The sequence below is a fragment of the Nicotiana tomentosiformis genome, chromosome 11 (genome assembly GCF_000390325.3).
Source record: "Nicotiana tomentosiformis chromosome 11, ASM39032v3, whole genome shotgun sequence".
Taxonomy (NCBI): Eukaryota; Viridiplantae; Streptophyta; class Magnoliopsida; order Solanales; family Solanaceae; genus Nicotiana; species Nicotiana tomentosiformis.
In genome coordinates this window covers 63,073,134-63,096,840 of record NC_090822.1, presented here as the reverse complement: position 1 = coordinate 63,096,840, position 23,707 = coordinate 63,073,134, and the positions used below count along the sequence as shown (strand labels likewise).

The following is a 23,707-nucleotide window of genomic DNA, read 5'->3' as shown; positions in this document are numbered from 1 at the left end:
ATCGCACCTGCGAGGGGTTTAGACAAAGGTGAGATGCTATAGGTGTGGATGGTGTAGCACAGAAGCGTAGCTAGGCTGGCCTTGGGTGTGTCGCAGGTGCGAGGGGCTTTCCGCATCTGCGAGCTTGCAGATGCGAGTAAGGCTTCGCCGTTGAGGAGAATGAGGGAGTGAGGTTTTCTTCGCGAAAGTGGATGGCTGGTCGCAGAAGCGCTTCTGCAGGTGCGGATATTGGAGCGTAGGTGCGGACCATGTGGACTTAAGTGATTTTCGCAAAAGTGGGATTGCTATCGCATAAGCGATGCCGCATGTACGGAGTTTTGGCCCGCAGGTGTGAAAGTACTGGGAAGAATATAAATTGAAGGGTTCCGAGGTTTCTATCATTTTTGGACTTTGCAAGCTCGGATTAAGGTGATTTTTGAGAGGGGTTTCGAGTGATTTATTGAGGTAAGACACTTTTGGTCATTTTTATTCAATAACATTGATTACTCATTGAATTTACCAACTAGTTTATGTTTGTTTAATGTGGAATTTTGGGAGTTTTTTGTTACGGATTGGAGTGTTAAATTTGGGGATTTGAGTGACGATTTGGTGTCGGAATTTGGTAAATTTAGTATGGTTAGACTCGTGGTCGAATGGGTGTTCGGATTTTATAACTTTTGTTGGATTCCGAGACATGGGCCCGGCGCTGACTTTTGAGTTGATTTTTTGACTTTAGATTAATAACTTAGCATTTTCATATGGAATTGATTCCTATAGCTCGTGTTGATTGTATCAAATTTTTGTGGCTAGATTCGAGGCGTTCGGAGGCCGATTCATGAGGCAAGGGCTTAATGGAGTATAGATTTGCACAATTTGCGGTAAGTAACACTTCTAAACTTGGTTCTGAGGGTACGAATCCCTGAATTATGTGTTATGTGATCGGTGCTGAGGTGATGCACATGCTGGGTGACGGGTGTGTGGGCGTGCACCGTAGAAATTGTGATCCGGTTGATTCCGTGATACTGTGTAGTCATCAGACCTTTTAGCCATTCATGTGATATCTATGTGTTAGAGTAATTGAGCTATCGATTCATGTTAGAAATCATGTTAGATTATATGTCTATCCTGTTGAGACCCACTATGGTCATTTCTGTTGTTGAATTATTTGCTTAGATGGCAATTTTGTACCCAGTCACATTCTTTATTTGCATATCATATCTCAGTCTCTGTTACTATTATTGATGTGTCATATATCATTGTTTGGTCTAATCGGCATGAGATTTGTGAGCTCGAGTGACTGGAGAGATTGATGACTAGTTGGGGCCTGAGAGTCGTGATGTGAGTGAGATGTGTGGATCGGGTTGCATGCCGCAACAAGCCATATGTCTATATGTGGATCGGGTTGCACGCTGCAATAAGCCTTATGGCTATATGTGGATCGGGTTGCGCACCACAACGGGTTTTATGGCTATATGTGGATCGGGATGCACGCCGCAGTAGGTACCGTATAGTGCTGAGTGATTGAGTGTGACGAGCGAAAATTGAGACAGTCAGATTGAGTGCTCTAAGAGTGAGAGAACTTGAGGTTTTCATTATGCTGCATCACATACGGTATTCATATTGGCAAATAGATATAGAGATGTCATATTCCTTATATCAGTCATATTTGGAATATTTTATCTGTGTTAAACTTAACTGTTAAACCTGGAAGTGTGTCTACATTTTCTGTGTTGTTAAACTCTGTATTGTTACTGTATTGGTCGAGGTCGTCGCTGCTTTCAGCCTAAATGTTAGACTTTTTACTTATTGAGTTGGTTGTACTCACGTTATACTCTGCACTTCGTATGCAGATCCATGTGTTTCCGGGCACGGTGGTTGCTGATCTTGGAGTTTTACCCGTTCGGAGATCATCGAGGTAGCTGCTTTGGCGTCCGCAGACCATGATTCTCCTCCTCTATCTCTTAGTTTTACTTATATTATTCTACCTTCCTAGATGGTGTTCCAGATTATGTTATTGTATAGATGCTCATGTACTCAGTGACACCTGGAATTTGGGAAAATTGTATTCGAGTCGTAGTTGTTTATATCGGCTATTTATGAGAGTTATTACTATTAAATTTGCTTCATATTATTTTTAATACAAAATACCTAGTTTTATTGTGAATGTCGGCTTACCTAGTTCTGTGATAGGCGCCATCACGAAATGTTGAGTTTTGGGTCATGACAAGTTGGTATCATAGCCTAGGTTACATAGGTCTTACGAGTCATGAGCAGGTTTAGTAGAGTCTTGCGGGTCAGTACGGAGACGTCTGTACTTATCTTTGAGAGGTTGTCGAACCCTAGGAAAACTTCACATTCTTGTATTCTTGTCGTGCGAATTGGTTGATTTCGGAAACCAAACTTCTGTTATTCTATTCTCTCATAGATGGTGAGGACACGCGCTACCGGATCGGACGAACGGCCACCAGTACCACCAGCTAAGGCCACGAGAGGCCGAGACTGAGGTGCAGCTCGTACTGCAGCTAGAGCAACACCTGTAGACCTACCAGTTGCTCCAGCTCAGGAGCAGGTTCCAAATGTGGTCTAGCCGGTGGGACCAGCTCAGACACCAGTTGTGCCCATCGTGATTCCAGGCCTTCAGGAGGCTCTGGCCCATATATTGATTGTTTGCACAAGCGTTGCTCAGGTTTCAATTCCAGTCGCACCAGCCACTTCTCAGGCCGAGGGAGGTTCTCAGACTCCCGCCGCCCATACTCCAAAGTAGGTAGTACAAGGACTCCAGACATCAGGGGTACTGCCAGCCCAGCCGGTTATAGTTGGTCAGGCCCAGGTGGGTACCTTTATGAGTGATGAGGAGCAGAAGAGACTAGAGAGGTTTGGGAGGCTCAAGCCTCCAACATTTAGTGGGACTGAGTCAGAGGATGCTCAGGACTTCTTGGATAGGTGCCAGTGGATTCTTCACACGTATTCTGGACACTAGTGGAGTCTCATTCACTACTTTTTAACAGACGAGGGCAGCCTGTAGATAGAGGGATGCCTATGAGCAGAGCAGGCCAACTGATGCTGCACCACCTTCATGGCACGAGTTCTCCGTTCTCTTCTTGGAGAAGTTTGTGCCAACAACCCGCAGTGAAGAGTTACATAGGAAGTTTGAGCGGCTACACCAAGAGGGCAGGTCTATGACCAGTATGAGATAAGATTTTAAGAGTTTGCTCGTCATGCGATCTGGTTGGTTCCCACTAAGAGGGAGAGGATTAGGATATTCATTGATGGCCTCAGTTATCAGTTGTGTTTTGTCATGACTCAGGAGAATGCATCCGGTGCTATGTTCGACGAGGTGGTTGATATTGCTCGGCGACTAGAGTTGGTCCGTAGTCAGGAGCATAAGGAGAGGGAGGCCAAGAGGCCTCATGGTTCAGGTGGTTTCAGCGGTGTTCCTTCCGGGGGTAGTTCTACCATAGTAGGGATTGTACTTATAGGCCCCCTCAGATGTCTTGTCTAGTTCATGGTGAAGCATCAGCTAGCCATGGTTCATACAGTGCTTGTCCGGGTCAGTCATCCCTCAGTGCTCTCCCAGCTTAGAGTTCATCTCCTGCTCCATCAGTTCAAGGTTCATCTGTGCCGGTTTCTTCTAGTAGTTATTCTAGTTCTCGTGGTCCAATTCAGTTCCCACCACCATTAACGGATCGGGGTTGCTACATGTGTAGGGAGCTTGGACATATCAGGAGGCAGTGTCCCTATCTCTTGGGAGGTACAGTTTAGAAGAGGGGTCAGGCTATGACCTCTGCACCAGTCACTTCACCACTCGTGCAGCCAGCTCGGGGTGGGCTCAGGCTGCTAGAGGTTTCCCTAGAGGGGGAGGCTGAGCAGGTGGTGGTCAGGCTTAATTCTATGTTATTCCTTCCAGGCCAGAGGCCATTGCTTCAGACACAGTGATCACAAGTATTGTGTCAGTATGTCACAGGGATGCTTCTATATTATTTAACCATGGTTCCACTTATTCTTATGTATCATCATATTTTGCTTGTTATTTGGATATTCCCCATGAGTCCTTAGTATCACATGTTCATGTATCTACGTTGGTAGGCGATACTATTGTTGTGGACCGTGTGTATCGGCCGTGTGTGGTGACCAATCGAGGATTGGAGACTAGGGTTGATCTTTTATTACTTAGTATGGTTGATTTCGACGTGATTTTGGGTATGTCCTGGTTGTCTCTGTGTCATGCTATTCTGTATTTTTACCCTAAGACCGTGACGTTGGCGATGTCGGGGTTGCCAATAATCGAGTTGAGGGATTCTCTAGATTATGTTCCCAGTAGGGTGATTTCATATTTGAAGGCCCAACGGATGGTTGGGAAGGTGTGTCTATCATATTTGGCCTTTGTGAGGGAAATTGGTGCTGACACTCCTACTATTGATTATGTCCCGGTAGTGCGAGACTTTCTGGATGTGTTTTATGCATAAGGGGCACAGATTTTGGTATTGACTTGGTGCCAGGCACTCAGCCCATTTCTATTCCTTCGTATCGTATGGCACCAGCTGAGTTGACGGAATTGAAAGAGCAGCTTCAAGAGCTTCTTGATAAGGGGGTTATTAGGCCTAGTGTGTCGCCTTGGGGTGCACCAGTTCTGTTTGTGAAAAACAAGGATGGTACTATGCGGATGTGCATCGACTACTAGCAGTTGAACAAAGTTACAATCAAGAAACGGTATCCTTTATCGCGCGTTGATGATTTATTTGACTAGCTTAAGGGAGAGAAGGTGTTCTCTAAGATTGATTTGATGTCTGGTATCACCAGTTGAAGATTTGGGACTCAAATATTCTGAAGACGGCATTCAGGACCCGCTATGGTCACTATGAGTTCCTTGTGATGTCTTTTGGGCTAACCAACGCCCCAGCAACATTCGTGCATCTGATGAATAGTGTATTTCAGCCATATCTTCATTTTCTTGTCATAGTATTCATTGATGACATCCTTGTGTACTCACGTAGCAAGGAGGACCATGCACAACATTTGAGGATTGTACTTCAGAGGTTGAGGGAGGAAAAACTTTATGCCAAGTTCTCCAAGTGTGAGTTTTGGCTATGTTCGGTGGCATTCTTGGGGCATGTGGTGTCTAGTGAGGGGATTAAGGTGGATCCAAAGAAGAAAGAGGCGGTTCATAGTTGGCCCAGGCCATCTTCAGCTACTGAGATTCGGAGTTTTCTCGGCTTGGCCGAATATTTTCGTTGCTTTGTGGAGGGCTTCTCGTCCATTACAGCGCCTTTGACCAGGTTGACCCAGAAGGGTGCTCCATTCAGGTGGTCGGATGAGTGTGAGGAGAGCTTTCAGAAGCTCAAGACTGGCTTGACCACAGCTCTAGTTCTAGTTTTGCCTTCAGAGTCAGGCTCATTTACAATGTATTGTGATTATTCTCATATTGGTATTAGGTGTGTCTTCATGCAGGAGGGCAGAGTGATTGCTTATGCTTTGCACAAGTTGAAGCTCCATGAGAAGAACTACCATGTTCATGATTTGGAGTTTGCAACCATCATTCATGCATTGAAGATTTGGAGGCACTATCTCTACGGTGAGTCATGTAAGTATTTACGGATCATCGGAGTCTCCAGCACTTATTCAAACAAAGTTATATAAATTTGAGGCAGCAGAGATAGTTGGAGCTACTAAAGGACTATGATATCACCATTTTGTATCACCCCGGGAAGGCCAATGTGGTGGCTGATTCCTTGAGTAGAAAGGCGGTGAGTATGATCAGCCTTACATTTATTCTGGTAGGTGAGAGACCGCTTGCATCAGATGTCAGGCCTTGGCCAATTAGTTCGTGAGGTTAGATGTTTCGGAGCCCAGTCGGGTTCTAGCTTGTGTGGTTTCTCGGTCTTCCTAATATGATCGCATCAGAGAGCATCAATATGATGATCCCTATTTTTTTTTCCTTAAGAACACGGTTCAGCACGGTGATGCCAAGGAGGTTACTATTGGGGATGACGGGGTGTTGCGGATGCAGGGTCAGAATTGTGTGCCTAATGTGGATGGGCTACGTGAGTTGATTCTTGAGGAGGCCCACAGTTCGCGGTATTCTATACATCCGGGTGCCGCAAAGATGTATCAGGACTTGCGAGGCAGCACTATTGGTGGAGAAGGATGAAGAAGGATATAGTGGGGTTTGTAGCTCGATTCCTAAATTGTCAGCAGGTGAAGTACTAACATCGAAGACCGGGAGAATTTCTTTAAAGGCTTGAGTTTTCGGAGTGGAAATGGGAGTGTATCACCATGGATTTTGTAGTTGGGCCCCCACGGACTTCAAGGAAGTTTGATGCTATTTGGGTGATTGTGGATCGGTTGACCAAGTATGCCCATTTCATTCCAATTGGGATTACTTATTCTTCGGAGCAGTTGGCGGAGATCTACATCCGTGAGATTGTTCGCCTTTATGGTGTGTCGGTGTCCATCATTTCAGATCGGGGCCCGTAGTTTACATCGCAGTTTTGGAGAGCTGTGCATGGAGAGTTACGCATACAAGTTGAGTTTAGTACAGCATTCCACCCTCAGACGGACGGATAGTCCGAGCGCACTATTCAATAATTGGAGGATATGCTACGCGCTTATGTCATAGATTTTGGGGGTTCTTGGGATCAGTTTCTGTCACTTGCAGAGTTTGCCTACAACAACAACTAACAATCGAGCATTTAGATGGCTCCATATGAGGCTTTGTATGGGAGACGGTGTCGGTCTCCGGTAGGATGGTTTGAGCCGGGTGAGACTAGGATATTGGGTACTAACTTGGTTTAGGATTCTTTGGACAAGGTTAAGTTGATTTAGGACCAGCTTCGCACGACGCAGTCTAGACAGAAGAGCTACGCCGATCGAAAGGTTCATGATGTTGCTTACATGGTGGGAGAGAATGTACTGCTCAGAGTTTCACCCATGAAGGGTGTTATGAGGTTTGGAAAGAAGGGAAAGTTGAGCCCTCGGTATATTTAGCCTTTTGAGGTACTTGAGAGGATTGGAGAGGTGGCTTACAGGCTTGCATTGCCGCCTGGTCTATCGAGTGGTCATCTAGTGTTTCATGTTTCTATGCTCTGAAAGTATGTCGGCGATCCGTCTCATATTTTGGACTTCATCATAGTTCTATTGGATGGTGATTTGACTTATGATGTGGAGCCGGTGGCCATTTTGGATCGGCAGGTTTGAAAGTATTGGTCAAATGACATAGCTTCAGTGAAGGTGCACTGGACAGGCCAGCCAGTCGAGGAGGCTACTTGGGATACCGAGCGGGAGATACGTAGCAGATATCCACATCTATTTCAGACTCCAGGTATGATTATAGACCCTTTCGAGGACGGACGTATGTTTAAAAGGGTGAGAATGTAACGACCCGACCGATCGTTTTGAGTGTTGTAGCCCTGTTCCCCCATTTACTACTTATTTTATGCACAATTGTTGCTATGTAACTTGCCGGGGTAATTGGTATGGTTCCGGGGATGTTATAGAATGAGTTGGGACACTTAGTCCTAAGGTTGGAAGCTTAAGTTGAAAAGGCTAACTGGATGTTGACTTATGTATAAATGAGTCCGGAATGGAGTTTTGATGGTTCTGATAGCTCTGTAGAGTTATTTTGAACTTAGAAGTGTGTCTGGATATTGATTTGGAAGTCTGTAGGTAATTTTGTCTTGAAACTGCGAAAGTTAATAAATTAGAAGTTTGGAAAGTTGAGAAGTTTGACCGAGAGTTGACTTTGTGGTTACCGGGCTCGGATTTTTGTTCCGGAAGTTAAAAGAGGTCTGTTGTGTCATTTATGACCTGTATGCAAAATTTGAGGACAATCGGACTTGATTTGATAAGTTCGGCATCGATTGTAGAAGTCAGAATTCATTAGTTTTTATTAGGCTTGAATTGGGGTGCGATTCGTATTTTTGATATTGTTTGATGTGATTTGAGGCCTCGACTAAGCTCGTATCGTGTTTTAGGACTTATTCGTATATTTGGTTGAGGTCACGTGGGCTTCGGGTGGATTCCGGATGGTTAATGGATAAAAAGTTGGACTTGAAGCATTAGTGAGATTTTTGCCTTCTGGTGTGATCGCACCTGCGAGGGGTTTAGCCGCAGGTGCGACACCGCAGGTGCAGATGGTGTGGCACAGAAGCAGAGCTGGTCTGGCTTGGGGTGTGTTGCAGGTGCAAGGGGTTTTCCGTATCTGCGAGCCCGCAGGTGCGAGCAAGGCTCCGCGTATGCGGAGAATGAGGGAGTGAGGTTGTCTTCGCGGAAGCGGATGGCTAGTTGCAGAAGCACTTCCGCAGGTGCAGATATTGGAGCGCAGGTGCGGACCTTGTGGCCTTAAGTGATTTCCACATAAGCGGGATTGTTATCGTAGAAGCGATGTCGCAGGTGTGGAGTTTTGGCCCGCAGGTGCGAAAGCACTCGGCTGAATATAGGTTGAAGGGTTCCGAGATTTCTATCATTTTTGGACTTTGCAAGCTCGGATTAAGTCAAATGTTTAGAGGGGTTTCGAGTAATTTATTGAGGTAATCCACTTTTGATCATTTTTATTCAATAACGTTGATTAACCATTTAATTTACCACCTAGTTTATGTGTTTTTAAGGTAGAATTTTGAGAGTTTTGGGCTAGGGATTTGAGAGTTAAATTTGGGGATTTGAGTGACGATTTGGTTTTGGAATTTGGGAAAATTGGTATGGTTGGACTCGTGGTCGAATGGGTGTTCGGATTTTGTAACTTTTGTTGGCTTCCGAGATGTGGGCTCGGGGTTGACTTTTTGACTTTTAATTAAGAAATTAGAATTTTTATATGGAATTGATTCCTATAGCTCGTGTTGATTGTATCGAATTATTTGTGGGTAGATTCTATACGTTCGGTGGCCGATTCGCGATGCAAGGGCTTATTGGAGTAGAGATTTGCATGGTTTGAGGTAAGTAACACTTCTAAACTTGGTTCAGAGGGTACAAATCCCTGCATTACGTGTTATGTGATCGGTGTTGAGGTGACGAACATGCTGGGTGACGGGCGTGTGGTCGTGCACCGTAGAAATTGTGATCCGGCTGATTTTGTGGTATTGTGTAGTCATCATACCTTGTAGCCACTCATGTGATCTCTATGTGTTTGAGTAATTGAGCTACTGATTCATCTTAGAAATCATGTTAGGCTATATGTCTATCCTGTTGAGACCCACTGTAGTCATTTCTGCTGTTGAATTATTTGGTTAGATGGCAATTTTGTACTCAATCACATCCATTATTTGCATATCATATCTCAGTCTCTGTTACTATTAATGTTGTGTTATATATCATTATTTGGGCTAATCGACATGAGATTTGTTAGCCCGAGAGACTGGAGATATTGATGACTGAGTTGGGGCCTGAGAGTCATGCTGTGAGTGAGATGTGTGGTTCGGGTTGTACGCCGCAACAAGCCTTAAGGCTATATGTGGATTGGGCTGTGCGCCTCAACAAGACTTATGGATATATGTGGATCGGGTTGCACGCCTCAACAGGCCTTAAGGCTATATGGGGATCGGGCAGCACGCCGCTACATGTACCGTACAGTGCTGACTGACTGAGTGTGACGAGCGAGAATTGAGACAGTGAGATTGAGTACTCTGAGAGTGTGAGAACTTGAGGTTTTCATTGTGTTGCATCACATAAGGTATTCATATTGGCATACAAATATAGAGATGTCATATTCCTCATATCAGTCACACTTGACATATTTTATCTGTGTTGAATTTAATTGTTAAACCTAGAAGCATGTTTACATTTTTCGTATTGTTAAACTATGTATTTTTATTGTATTGGTCGAGATCGTCACCGCCTTTAGCCCAAAGGTTAGACTTGTTTCTTATTGAGTTGGTTGTACTCATGCTACACTCTACACTTCGTGTGCAGATCGAGGTAGCTGCTTTGGCGTCCGTAGACCTTGACTCTCCTCCTCTATCTCTTAGTTTTACTTATACTGTTCTACCTTCCTAGACAGTATTTCAGACTATGTTATTGTATAGATGCTCATGTACCCAATGCACCTGGATTTTGGGAAAATTGTATTCGAGTCGCAGTTTTTTATATCGGCTATTTATGAGAGTTATTATTGTTAAATTTGCTTCATCTTATTTTTATACAAAATGCCTAGTTTTATTATGAACGTCGGCTTGCCTAGTTCTGTGATAGGCGCCATCACGGCATGTTGAGTTTTGGGTCGTGACAGGCGTCTAGGGTTTCTGAAGTGAGAGAGAAGGAGAATGTTTAGGGGTGGCTGTCTTCGAGGAATGAGTATTAGGGTTTGGGTTGGGTAGTTTAAAGATGGGAGATGGCTTATGGGCCATTGATCTCTGAGATCAACGTACAGCTGAGATCGAAGGAAAGAGTGGGGTGGATTGTTTAAAATGGATACCGACCGGGTTTATTAAAGGGGTCATTTGATTTGGGCTTGGGGTTATCGGGCTAAGGTTTTGGGGTCTGGGCTGGTGGATTGGGTCCGAAATTTGGCCTGTTTTGGGCTAGATTTTAAATAAAGAAATTAAGGGAAAAACAAATTAATAAAATAGATAAATAAATATAAAAATAGTATTTATGCAACTTAATATTTTAAAATAATGTCTGAAGATTATAAAAATATAAAAATATTATTCTGACTCTAAATAAAATGATAAATGCATTTAATTATAAAATATAGGATATTATTACAAAAAATGTGTAAATAGTTCAAAATTGCAAATGTAATTATATGAAATGAAGTAAAATGTTATAAAACATACATAGGTATAAATAATAAATTTGGATGATTAAATCACCTCAAAATAATTTTAAGGGATAATTAATAAATATTTGAATAATTTAAATACAAGAAAATTAATTTTAAAGCTATAAATATTATAGAAAATCATAAAAAATACTTATATGACTCTTGTAAATTGGGTAATAATGCAAAAATGATATTTTGAAAGTATATAGAATATTTTATAAAATATGAGGGAAAAATTGGGTATCAACAATAAAAGATCGGGTAAGGGCTTAAATTACCTCAAAGAGAAGGGGTTAGGTACTCTTCGAGGTCCACAACTATGGGTTCCGGCCGAATTATACGCTATGTGGGATTATTTAATTGTAATTATCCTATGTGATCATATTTTTAAATAAGAGTAGGGGTTTAAAGTTAAAAATAAATTGCACGTAAGAAAGGAAAACGGATTATTATTAATAAATAGTTATACCATCCTTGTTGATTACAAGATATAACCTAAGTTCAAACAAGCGTACAAACAATAACGGAGGGAGGTCCTAAGTTTTTTATCCTAAATGATCACCCCATGCAACATAAATAATACTTTGCAACTCCCATAAAGGTAAGGGTTGCTCATATTATTCAGCGGGCACAGACTATCATCTCTTGCTACCCTATTACTATTTTAAAGTTATTTACGTAAAGCGTTCTAGTCAATTCTAAATCGCATGCTTACCCGTCCCATGCCTATGATCCAGGAGGCTTTGGACCTACTACTTTAGTAGTTCTAGACTTCACTTAGGATGCTCAAAAATAATAAAACTAGGCGCACAATCAAAACAATTAGGACCTCACACAATTAACAATTAAGGGCTCAATTAACCTCCACACATAGGCACAAGTGCATGCGCACAGTCATGAACTTATGCTAACAGTGTTCCGAATTATGAAGTGAACGACTGTAGGCAGATTTGGAGTAAAGATACCTTAAATAATTCAAGGTCTATAGGCATGATTTCTATATGATTGAATGACTCCATAAAATCCTATAGGTAGTACTTCTAGGCATATTATCTTGAGAAAGCTGCTGATTATAACTCCTATTAAAGATCTATAGGCATGATCTCTGGGCGATTTATATCTGGGCAGTGAGACCATTGAAGGCACAAAATTATTTATCTTTGGTCCTATAGGCGTGCTTTCTAGGTGACTAATAATATTCTATAGGCATGCTCTCTAATCAAAGTAATTGAGAACATACGCTTGCTTCATTTTTTTTCCTTCAGGCATGTCATCTAAGGCAGCAGTGTGATGAGAATAGCAGTAGCAGTAATTTCAATTGAAGTCCTATAGGCATGATCTCTAGATGGTCAGATTTGAAAATAAGTTTTTTTAAGCGCAAGTTTGTTTCATTAGTCCTATAGTCATGCTTCCTAGGCGAGTCACATAAATGCAAGAGGTATCAATGTAAACAGTTCTTGATTACTCGAATAAAATCTTATAGGCATGATGTCTAACAACACATAGAAATAGAACATGTTGAGCAAATAGCCAATAAAATATTTAGATCCTATAGGCATATTTTCTACCCTTTTATGCGAAACTTAAAGTATCCCAGCCCCCTCACTTTCATTAATTCCCCATTATTTGTCATTACAGATTATTGCATGCCCAATACAATAACACAAACTCAAATAAATGACCACAAGACCATCTAGGATGACTATAGGCTCTACATAGATACAAATTAAATCAGGTATTCTTCTGGCCTTTCGGACAAACTTGGGGCCTCATGTGGATGAACAGGCCCACACTCCGGATAGCTATAGATATGCTTCAACTCTCAGCACCAAACTAGTCTAATAGTTAGGCCCAAACAATACCTTGCTTACCCATTCGAGTGCCAAACCAAGTAGCAAGCTATATACCAGGCCAATCACACAACTTGGAGTCTACATACTTAGTTCTTAAGGCCGTGACTAACAGAGGATAGAAGTTTCCAAACCAAGGATATATAGACAGGATTACACCAAAGATTCATCAAGCATAAACAAGTTCAAAATGACATAATTGAATAGAAAATCATACAGAGTAGAATTTCAAAGTAAGCATGATTCATAGTTAGCTTAAAGGAGATTTTAGATATACGATTCTTGTGAGCACGTAAATTTTGTCCGATATGGAAATTGCTCCTAAAACATTCCAAAATAACCTTTAATTATTTTTATAGAACTTTAGGAATTTTTTTATATTTTTATTTGATTTGTTTTGCACGTATTTGTGTCTCATGCATTTTTAGTAGCATTTTTAAATCATGAAAATGACAAAAATATTTTTTATCTTTCATTTGTTTATATTGATAAACTTTAACTGCATTTTTAGCACTTAGTTGCAGGTTTAATTGCGTTACTAAAATAGAAAATCACAAAAAAGTGTTAAGTTACTTTGCATTTTTGCATTTTAGGTGTAGTTAAATAGTTTTTTCTTTTAATTTGTAAAACTAATAGATTAGGTTTAGGTATTAAAATAGATAATGAGGTTAAATTTGAAAAATAGGCTTTAATTATAATTTTAAGCTAAGTGGCTAACTTTGAAAATCAAAACAAAAGAGAAGAAGGTTGATTGCTTTACACTTTGAACTGGGCCAAAAATTAGACTGCCCAGTTTCCTTAAGTCCGCCCAAATACCCAGTCCAGCCCAGTCCCCACAAGGTCCAGCTCTTACTAACACCAAACGACGTGGCTTTGGCGTGGTTAATCTAAGCCTTTTATTTCTATGGATCTTACGGCCAGGGACTGATTTCTCCCTTCCCATATAACGGTCGGAATGCGCCCCACCTACCTCCAAAATTACCTCTCAGACCTCTCCGATATCCCTCACCATTCCCCCGCCTCCCGCCGCTGCCGGAAATTGCCCACGGCAGCGGCACAACCCCAAACCACCTCAAATTATCACCCTCTAGTCCCAAGACCAACCTCAGTCCAAATCTATTATTGGTTTCCCCAGAAAACCCCTCAATAATGTCGAATAGTAGATCTAGGAAACACTAAAACCTAAATCCACCCCATTTTTGTTTTTTGTTTTCTCAAATACCAGTTTGTTTGGGCTTAATACTAACACCAATCGACTTCTTTCGTTGAGTATTATAGATTGGCGTTGGTTTCGCCTCGTTTTAAGACCGTCAGAATTCGGTCAAACTCCGGTTGACTGTCCTATTCATCCCTTCCTCGCTTCGCTTCCTTTCTCCGGCCAGTAGGAGATATTGGTATATAAAACATTGGATTGCTCGGATAAATCCGGCCCATGTTCATGTGGCAATCTCTCTGGCTCGCCATAATATTCTCTAGTCGTTTTGATTAACCTCAATAGGTATTGCCTCCCTTTATTCCTTTCATTTTTATTTCTGTTCTTATGTGTGTTTGTTGTTTCTGTCAATTCATATGTGCATAATCACATGCTATAATTGTTGATTAAGGGTCTTTTTCTATTATTCTGATTTCATGTTTAGCTGTTTAGTTGATCTCATGAACTAGCCTGTTCAAATTCTTTTGTTAATTCCCTTTTGTTTATCATTAGTGATTAGTTATTGTTTTTAGGTCTTAGTTGATTTTGGGTCGTGTTAGTAATTATCACAACCCAATTCCATTTTTGGCCGTGATGGCGCCCAGCACCATTGCTAGGCAAGCCAACAATGAACAATCCAGTCATTTTCCCATTTTAATATATTTTTCCCAAGTAAATAACTTTCCTTAATTTACTAGGTTTAGTAAGAAACAGATTTAAATTAATAAAACGAAAGCAACTGAATGTATTTGCGGCCATAGGAATAAAAGCAAAATCACAAGTCTACTAGTGTGTGCCAAGATCTGGTGTCACAAGTGTGTGGGCTACTAGTGTAATATATAAAAGATCTCTACTCTACCGTATGAAATAGAATAGACAGAAAATAAATCAAACGAGAGACTCTGGCTGCTGCTGAACGGCTCGGAAGGGAAGATCGCCGTGTGGTCTCGGACCAGAAGTCAAGCGTGCGCGCCAGACTGATAATCAAATTCACCTGCCTCATATCCTGCACGACAAGTGCAGAAGTGTAGCGTGAGTACATAAACAACATGTACCCAGTAAGTATCTAGTCTAACCTCGAAGAAGTAGTGACTAGAGGTCGACTTCGACACTTACTATGGGCCAAAAATATAAAAGTATGAAGTTCTAATTAAACATGATATATAAACCGATAATAGTACTCAGAGCAGGAAAAATAAGTAAACAATCCTTCCATTTCAAGTAAGAACCAAGTCATTTCTCTCGTCTAATCCTTTCACCTTTCAAGTTCATGGAACAATATTAAATATAAAGGGAGTTCCAATATCTTTACGCATGAATTATGCCGAGGACGTACGACCCGATCCAAATATACATATAAATATATTGTGCACCACCGAGTGTCGAACGGCCCGAACCATAAATACATCGATTAACCTGATGAGGCGAACGATCCGCTCCCATGAGATTAGTGAAAATTTACCCCGCTCGCGGAATATACTTGCGAAGCGGTTGAGTATAGATTTTTTCAAGTTATCACAATATTTCTCAATTCTTTTCGAAATAAGAAATTCAGCTAGGAACCTTTAAAATATTAAAATCCTCAACCTCCGCTTTAATCCAAACACATAGTTTGCATAAACAAGCAACGGTATCAACAAAAACATAGTGTAAGCCTAAATCTATCCGGACATAAGCATGAATAGTAGCTATGCACGGACTCTCGTCACTTCGTATGTATGTAGCTCCCGTAAATAGTAGTACATAATGACTAAATTCACCTATGGGGTTAATTACCTCTTACAAGGTGAGATAAGAGACTTACCTCGTTTCAAGGCCTAATTTCCGGTCCAAGAATGTGTTCACACCCTCAATTCAGTGCCGAATCAATCCAAAACTAATCAAATAGTATATAAACTAATCAATACATGCTCAAAAGTTCGTATTCTAACTCTTAAAGGGATTACCCAACCCCAATTGAAGAATTCCCAAAATTCACCCCGGGCCCACATGCCCGGATTTCGGAACTATTCGAAGAAAATTGTTACCCATAACCTCATGAACTCAAATATATGATGTTTTTTTTTACTAAATTCCATAACAATTTCGTGTTTAAATCTCATTTTTGTCAAAATCCTAGGTTTTCACCTAAACCCATGACTTTCACTAATTTACTTATTATAATCTACCCATGAACCATGTATTAAACTCACATTGTGTGAAAATTATCTACCTCAAGGCGCTAGGTGAAATCCCTTCTCTAAGAGCTCCAAGATTCGCCCAACAATGAAAGAAAATGAGCCAAAATAGCCCTAGTCCCATTTTTAAAAGATGATTCTGCCCAGGGGTCCTTATACGCGATCGTGGCCAAGCACTCGCGATCGCAATGGCTAAACTGAAGAGCCCAGGAAAAGGCTCTACGCGAACGCAAGAGGACCTAGCACTGATGGTACCCCGACCTCAAGTCAATCTTAGATAACACCCTAGCACCCTGCAACTGGTCAAACAAATCATCAATACACAGCAGCGGGTACTTGTTCTTGATGGTAACTTTGTTCAACTGGCGGTAATCAATGCACATCCGCATAGTCCCATCTTTCTTCTTCACAAATAGCACTGGAGCACCCCAAGGTGATACACTTGGCCTGATGAACCCCTTTATTAGCAACTCCTCAAGCTGTTCTTTCAACTCCTTCAACTCTTTTGGATCCATACGGTATAGTGGGATAGATATAGGTTGGGTACCTGGAGCCAGGTCAATACAGAAGTCGATATCACGATCTGGTGGCATGCCTAGAAGATCAGAAGGAAATACATCGGAGAACTCCCGAGCTATAGGTACTGAATCAATCGCTGGAGACTCTGTAGTAGTACCCCGAACATAGGCTAAGTAAGCCAAAAAACCCTTTTCGATCATGTGTTGAGCCTTCATAAATGAGATAACCTGACTAGATGTACTGACAGACAACCTCTTCCACACCAATCTAGGCAACTATGGCATCGCTAAGGTAACAGTCTTTGCATGGCAATCAAGGATGACGTGATATGGGGATAGGCAGTCCATGCCTAGGATTACCTCAAAGTTGGTCATATTAAGCAGCAGAAGATCCGCTCTAGTCTCGTATCCACAGAATGTGACCATACAATACTGATAGATCTGATCCACAATAATAAAATTTCCCAGAGGAGTGGACACATAAACAGGAGTACCCAATAACTCACAAGGAATATCCAAAAATGAGCAAATAGAGATGATACATACGAATAGGTAGACCCTGGATCAAATAGTACTGTAGCTCCCTACCGCAGATAGAAATAATACATGTGATCACGGCATCTGAGGCCATTACATCTGGTCTGGCCGGAAAAGCATAGAATCTGGCTGGAGCGCCACCTGGCTGGCCCCCGCCTGCCTGACCTCCACCTCTGGGATGGCCCCTACCCACCTGCCCTCCGCCTCTGGGTGGCCGGACGGCTGTTGCGGCTACTGGTGCTGAAATCATGGGCTGCAGAATCTGTTGCGCTGCCTTGCCCCGTAGTCTGAGGCAATGTCTCTTCATGTGACTAGGATCCCCGCACTCATAACAACCTCTCGGAGCGGTGGACTGCTCCTCTGAAGTCTGACCCTGATGGCATGAATACCAACCGGGAGAACCCTGAAGAGTGGGTGGGTGGTATGAACTCTCTAGCATGGCACTGAAATAGGCACTGGAAGAACCCTGATGACCGGAGTACCCACTGGAAGAACCTTGAATAGCTGGCGGGCGGTAAGAACTCTCCGGCATAGCACTGAAGTAGGGTTGCGCTGGAACACCCCAAGGAGGTTGTGGTGCTGAATATGGGAGCATGCTGGGCTGACACCACCCAAAATGACCTTTGCCCCCAGCTGGGGCACCTCTGAACTCTCCAGAAAAATGGGACTTCTTGTCCCGCTGCATCTGTTCTCCACCCCTCTGACGGTAACCCTCAATCATCTGAGCAATCTCCACTATCAACTGATAAGAAGTCCCTATCTCAACTTCCCGAGCCATACTAGCCTATATACTAGAGTGAAACCCCGCAATAAACCTCCGCAATTGCTCCGCCTCAGTAGGAAGTATCATAAGTGCATGGCGACACAACTCACAGAATCTCGCCTCATAATCGGTCACTGACATCTGACCCTACTGGAGCTGCTCAAACTGAAGCCGCAACACTTCCCTCTGAGAGGGCAGAATATACCTATCCAAGAATAGGCGTGTAAACTAGTCCCAAGTCATGGGAGGAGAACCTGCTGGTCTGCCAAAGAGATAAGACTTCCACCACCTATATGCTCTACCTTCTAACTGGAAGGTAGTGAAATGCACCCCGTGAGACTCCAATATGCTCATGTTGTGTAGTCTGTCCCTACACCTATCAATGAAGTCCTGGGGGCCCTCATGTTGCTCACCGCCAAAGACCGGAGGGTGAAGCTTGGTCTATCTATCCAGTAGCCTATGCGGCTCGCCGGTCGCAGTTGGTCTAGGCTCAGGTACAGCTATTGTAACTGGCTGGGCTCTGCCCATGGGTAGTGTGCCTGGGGTCTGATATACTGTAGCTGCATGCCTAGGATCCTGAGAAGTAGGGGTATGTGCTCCCCCTCCCGCCTGAGATGTGGTTGGGTCTGCTGGAAATAAACCAGCCTGGGTCATAGAATCGATGAACCGCAACATACGACCCATGACCTCCTGAAAGCCCGATGCTGACATGAAATCAATCAGGGCTTGCTCTACTGCGGGCACCTCATCCTGCTCCTCATCAATGAGATCCTCCACTGGATCAGTTGGTGGTGTCTGGGGAAACTCTGGGACGTCCCCGTACCCTACCTCGGGCCGGTGCCCTTCCCCGACCTCTGTCTCGGCCTCTAGCAACAAGGGGAGCAGCTCCTCCCAGGTCCGGAACATTTGTCGCGCACGTTCTCACCATCTGTGAGAGAGTAAGAGAAGAAGCTTAGCACACCATCAATTGTACGATAGGAGATGAATAAAGAGTAATTTCCTAACACCCTATAGCCTCTCGAAGATAAGTACGGACATCTCTGCACCGATCCAAAAGACTCTATGTTATCGATTAACCTGCTGAGGCGAACGACCCGCTCCCATGAGAGTAGTAAAAATTTACCCCGCTCGCGGAATATACTTGCAAAGCAGTTGAGTATATATTTTTTTCAAGTTATCACAATATTTCTCAATTCTTTTCGAATTAAGAAATTCAGCTAGGAACCTTTAAAATGTTGAAATCCTCAACCTCCGCTTTAATCCAAACACATAGTTTGCATAAACAAGCAACGGTATCAACAAAAATATAGTGTAAGCCTAAATCTACCCGGACATAAGCATGAATAGTAGCTACACACGGACTCTCGTCACTTCGTATGTATGTAGCTCCCGTAAATAGTAGTACATAATGACTAAATTCACCTATGGGGTTAATTCCCTCTTACAAGGTTAGATAAGAGACTTACCTCGTTTCAAGGCCTAATTTCCGGTCCAAGAATGTGCTCACACCCTCAATTCGGTGCCGAATCAATCCAAAACTAATCAAATAGTATATAAACTAATCAATACATGCTCAAAAGTTCGTATTCTAACTATTAAAGCGATTACCCAACCCCAATTGAAGAATTCTCAAAATTCACCCCGGGCCCACATGCCCGGATTTTGGAACTATTGAAAGAAAATTGTTACCCATAACCTCATGAACTCAAATATATGATATTTTTTTTACTAAATTCCATAACAATTTCGTGTTTAAATCTCATTTTTGTCAAAACCCTAGGTTTTCACCTAAACCCATGACTTTCACTAATTTACTTGTTATAATCTACCCATGAACCATGTATTAAACTCACATTGTGTGGAAATTATCTACCTCAAGGCGCTAGGTGAAATCTCCTCTCTAAGAGCTCCAAGAATCGCCCAACAATGAAAGAAAATGAGCCAAAATAGCCTAAGTCCCATTTTTAAAAGATGATTCTGCCCAGAGGTCCTTATACGCTATCGCGGCCAAGCTCTCGCGATCACGATGGCTAAACTGAAGAGCCCAGGAAAAGGCTCTATGCGAACACGAGAGGACCTATGCGAACGTGATGCACTGGGGCGCTTACTCCTCGCAAATGCGGGGCCCAACATGCGAAAGCGTAAGGCAACTGGGTCGACCAGGCCCAGGCCTAGGCCCAGGCTTCTACGTGAATGCGACCTTCTCCATGCGAACACGAAGGGCAAAAACCTCCAGTCCCCAAATCCTTCACCGCGAACGTGAGGATCTGTCTGCGTTCGCTAAGAAGGAAACCAGAACAGAAAATCTAGTATTTTGAACTTATCTCAGGGCGGTCTGAAACACACCCGAGCCCCTCGGGACCTCGTCCAACTACACCAACAAGTCTATAAACATAATACGAACTTGATTGAAATCTCAAAATGCGTAAAACAACAACAAAAACAAGAATCATACCCCAAAATCGAATTGAATCAAAATATGAATTCCAACTACAAATTTTGGATCTGGAAATACAAAAATATCAAAACAAAAACAGAAGAAAAACAGATGAAACGTAGACTAAAAGAGAGATCTCTGCAATTGTTTGAAGCTGCAGCTGTTCATCTTCATACTTTTGGGTTTCTAAATATTTTTAGATCATAAAATGTTGTTGATTTTGGCTGTTCCTGAGTTGCTGAGCTGCACTCCTTAGTTTCAGACCTTTGCCTGGTTTATTCTAGCTGATTTTCTGCATTGAGGTATGTTTTACACTATGTAATCATCGAGCTTGAATCAATGAATGCAAATATGGTGTTTTAAATGCCCTATCATGTGTTTAGTTTGCTTGGTTGTTACTGATGTCCATGATTCCTTTTAGGTGTATTGATGTTTGCTTTACTAGTATGTGTTGAACATTTTACTTAGCCTCGTTTTGTATATGTATGAATATCAAATCAGCCTAAGTGCAGTAGTTTGACTAATTTATGCCTACTGATGTAATGATGTTCAGAGGGTTGAGTTGTAGGTTTGATCACCAGTTGGTCAAATCCATCCAATAAGTAGACTAAAGCAACAAAGTTGGCTCATGTGATTTTGTTGCCGCATTGTCACGGAAGCAGTATAATAATTATATCTATTTAGAATTGTTTAGGCCAGAATTGTAAAGTCAATTACGATTCACACAAGGTTATCTATGTGATAGACTCATTTGAGTTAAAGTGTCAGTTTCTTCTTGTTAAATATATTGATCTGTTACAGGCATAGTTAATTTGTAATATTAAAATGGATGAGGATTTCATTTGTAGAATCTGCTTAGTTCTCTGCACTTAGTGTCATGTATGTACTGGGCCTGGCGGGACTATTTTCTAGGCCTTGATGGGGTTTGGCCATGTTTCTAAAATGCTATCACATCTTGGGCTTCATCTCTCAGCCCAATTCTATTTGTATTTGAACCTGTCGGAGATTTAGTTTTAGCCAGAACAATCAATGTCAGTTCAATGACACACTGGCAAATTATTGAAATAAGCAGAATTCATTCAATTAGAGCTATCAGGTAAACATCAGCCTCTATTCAACAAAATTAGATAGCCTCCTTTAATCATAATTCTCAAGTCTGATTCTTAGCCCCTTTCCAAATAATTCTTTTCAAACAATTTGTTGATGCCTAAAGGGTTCAACGCTAGGTTGTTAATGATGTATTTAACTCTTATAAACTTACCCACATGTCATTTACATAATCTTGGACTTTCACAATAATCCCAAGTTATAATTTTGAACATTGTAGTTTGCTTTATACGCGATTAATAAAATATTGTGACTATGGGTACGGTACTACGGTTCCCATGGTATAGTCAAGATACATATTTCCACATTCGAGTGCATGCTCATGTAACTTGACTTTAACTTCAAAGTAATAATAAAATTAAGCATGTCGTAAATTGCGGGTGCGTTTCACGTGGCGCGATTTACGATGTGTATGAAACGACAAGTGTACAACGTCGTAACTTTTTTTAAAATAAATCCATAAACATGTAAAATATTTTTTTAATAATTAAAAGCAGTAAAAAGGTAAAATGCACATAGGTTTGAAACACGTAATTATCAGATAATGACGCTGAGTGTAATTGTAAAGCGACCGTGCCAAAATAACTAAATCTGGGAGTGCCTCACACCTTCTCCCGAGTTAACAGAATTCTTTACCCGATCTTCTGTGTTTCGTAGACTTTAAACAGAGTCAAATTTGAACAGTATTTTCGTTCAGATTTATCTTTACATGAAAAGTGGCCAGATTTCGATTACGTTTGAAATTGTGGCTATTTTTCAATTACCACTTGTAAATCCGGCTAATTTTGAATTTCACCCATAACATCAGGCTGGGCGATTTGCACAGGTAGCCGGTTTTGGGGGTGTCTGTGTATATCTAGCAAAATTTTAAAAATTATTTAGTTTTTAGCCACTTTAAAGTTTCAGTCATTCCGGGACTAAATTTGAACTGTTTTTGCCGATCTTCGGGTTTTCAACTTTAGTCTTTTTTTTTTTGGTTGAAGTTGAATAGAAGTATTAAACGACATTCAACTTCAACCCAAAAAGATTGAAGTTAACGTTGTGAACTTAATTTGCCCATCTTTAACCCTGAAGGGCTGAAATTTTTAGTCACTTTGAAACTTCAATCCTTATGGACTGAAGATAGGCAAAAAAAGTTTCAAATTTAGTCCCCAAAGGACTGAAGTTTCAAAGTGGCTAAAAAGTAAATAGTTTTTTAAAATTCGCTAAAAATTAAAAGGCAATGGTAAAATAGGCTGCTGGGCGAAATTTTGACCATTAGGGTGGGGTTTAGGGCCGAGTACCATGCAGTGTCAATTTTCCAAATGGTTAGACCGGATCTGTAATGATCTGCACGGTGCACGCTTTATCAGTCTAACCGATTGGACGGAACCGGTTTGGATTTTGATTTTTTATTTTTTTTAAAAGGGACTTTTTCGTATATATACAAGATTTTAAACTTATTTACCCGGTTTGTCTAAATTTTCATATTTTCAACAAGTAACAAAAGTTTTTTACAAAATATATACAAATCCGGTCAAAACCTACAATTTATCTACAACATAAGTACATATTTTTTGTACAGAATCCGGTTAAAAATTATAATTTACATACAATTTATATACAACTTATATATAATTATGTAAGTTGTAGATATTTTGTATACCGTTTCTACATTCGACATACAAAATATATACAATTTGTTCATATCTTCTTTTTCGAGTTTCAATATGAAATTTCAACTAAAACCTACTCGAATTTTCACCAAATTGTCTCAAATTTGAGATATAAACTCCAACGAATATTCTTAATCATTTGCAACAACACCCAATCCAAACAAAAAATAATTTCATAAAATTTTATTTTTGAATTCAAAGCTTTGAAATTTTTTAATGGCCGTCAATAGAATTTTTAATAGATTAACATAGTTTCCAATTCAATCTACTCGCTTATAATTAATACTATTTTATTTATTGATTCCAAAAAGCTAAAAGAATGATAACTAAAATGATTCTCTTCATCAAACTAATTTTTTTCTTATTTACTTCCTTATTTTCATAGGATCTGAAGCAAGAATTTTGCTAGGTACTAATCTTCTCTCTTTTTTTCCACTTAACATTAGTATCATTTCTTCAGTTAATCCACATGAAGATATTAATATAAGAATACTAATAGAGAATGAGAGAGAGAGAGAGAGAAGAGAGAGAGAGAGAGAGAGAGAGAGAGAGAGAGAGGAAAGGGAATTCTCTATTCAATTCCTAATATAATGGGATACTCATTAATACTAATTTGTATATAATTGATAAATTGTATATCAATTTGTAATTAAGTTAAAACCTAAACAGTGAGGGTAAATAAGTTTCTAATGTAGTACATATAGGTAAAAATCTCCTTTTTAAAATAGCCATTGGCTCA

General features: G+C 41.1%; 1 long non-coding RNA gene across 1 annotated transcript; it reads left to right on the top strand.

The window, feature by feature from the left end:
- The first annotated feature begins 13,512 nt into the window (after nucleotides 1–13,512).
- LOC104102277 (uncharacterized) lies at nucleotides 13,513–21,056 on the top strand. The gene is made up of 2 exons (XR_687650.4): nucleotides 13,513–14,080; nucleotides 20,760–21,056. It is a non-coding gene; the product is annotated as an uncharacterized lncRNA (long non-coding RNA).
- Nucleotides 21,057–23,707: the final 2,651 nt, after the last annotated feature.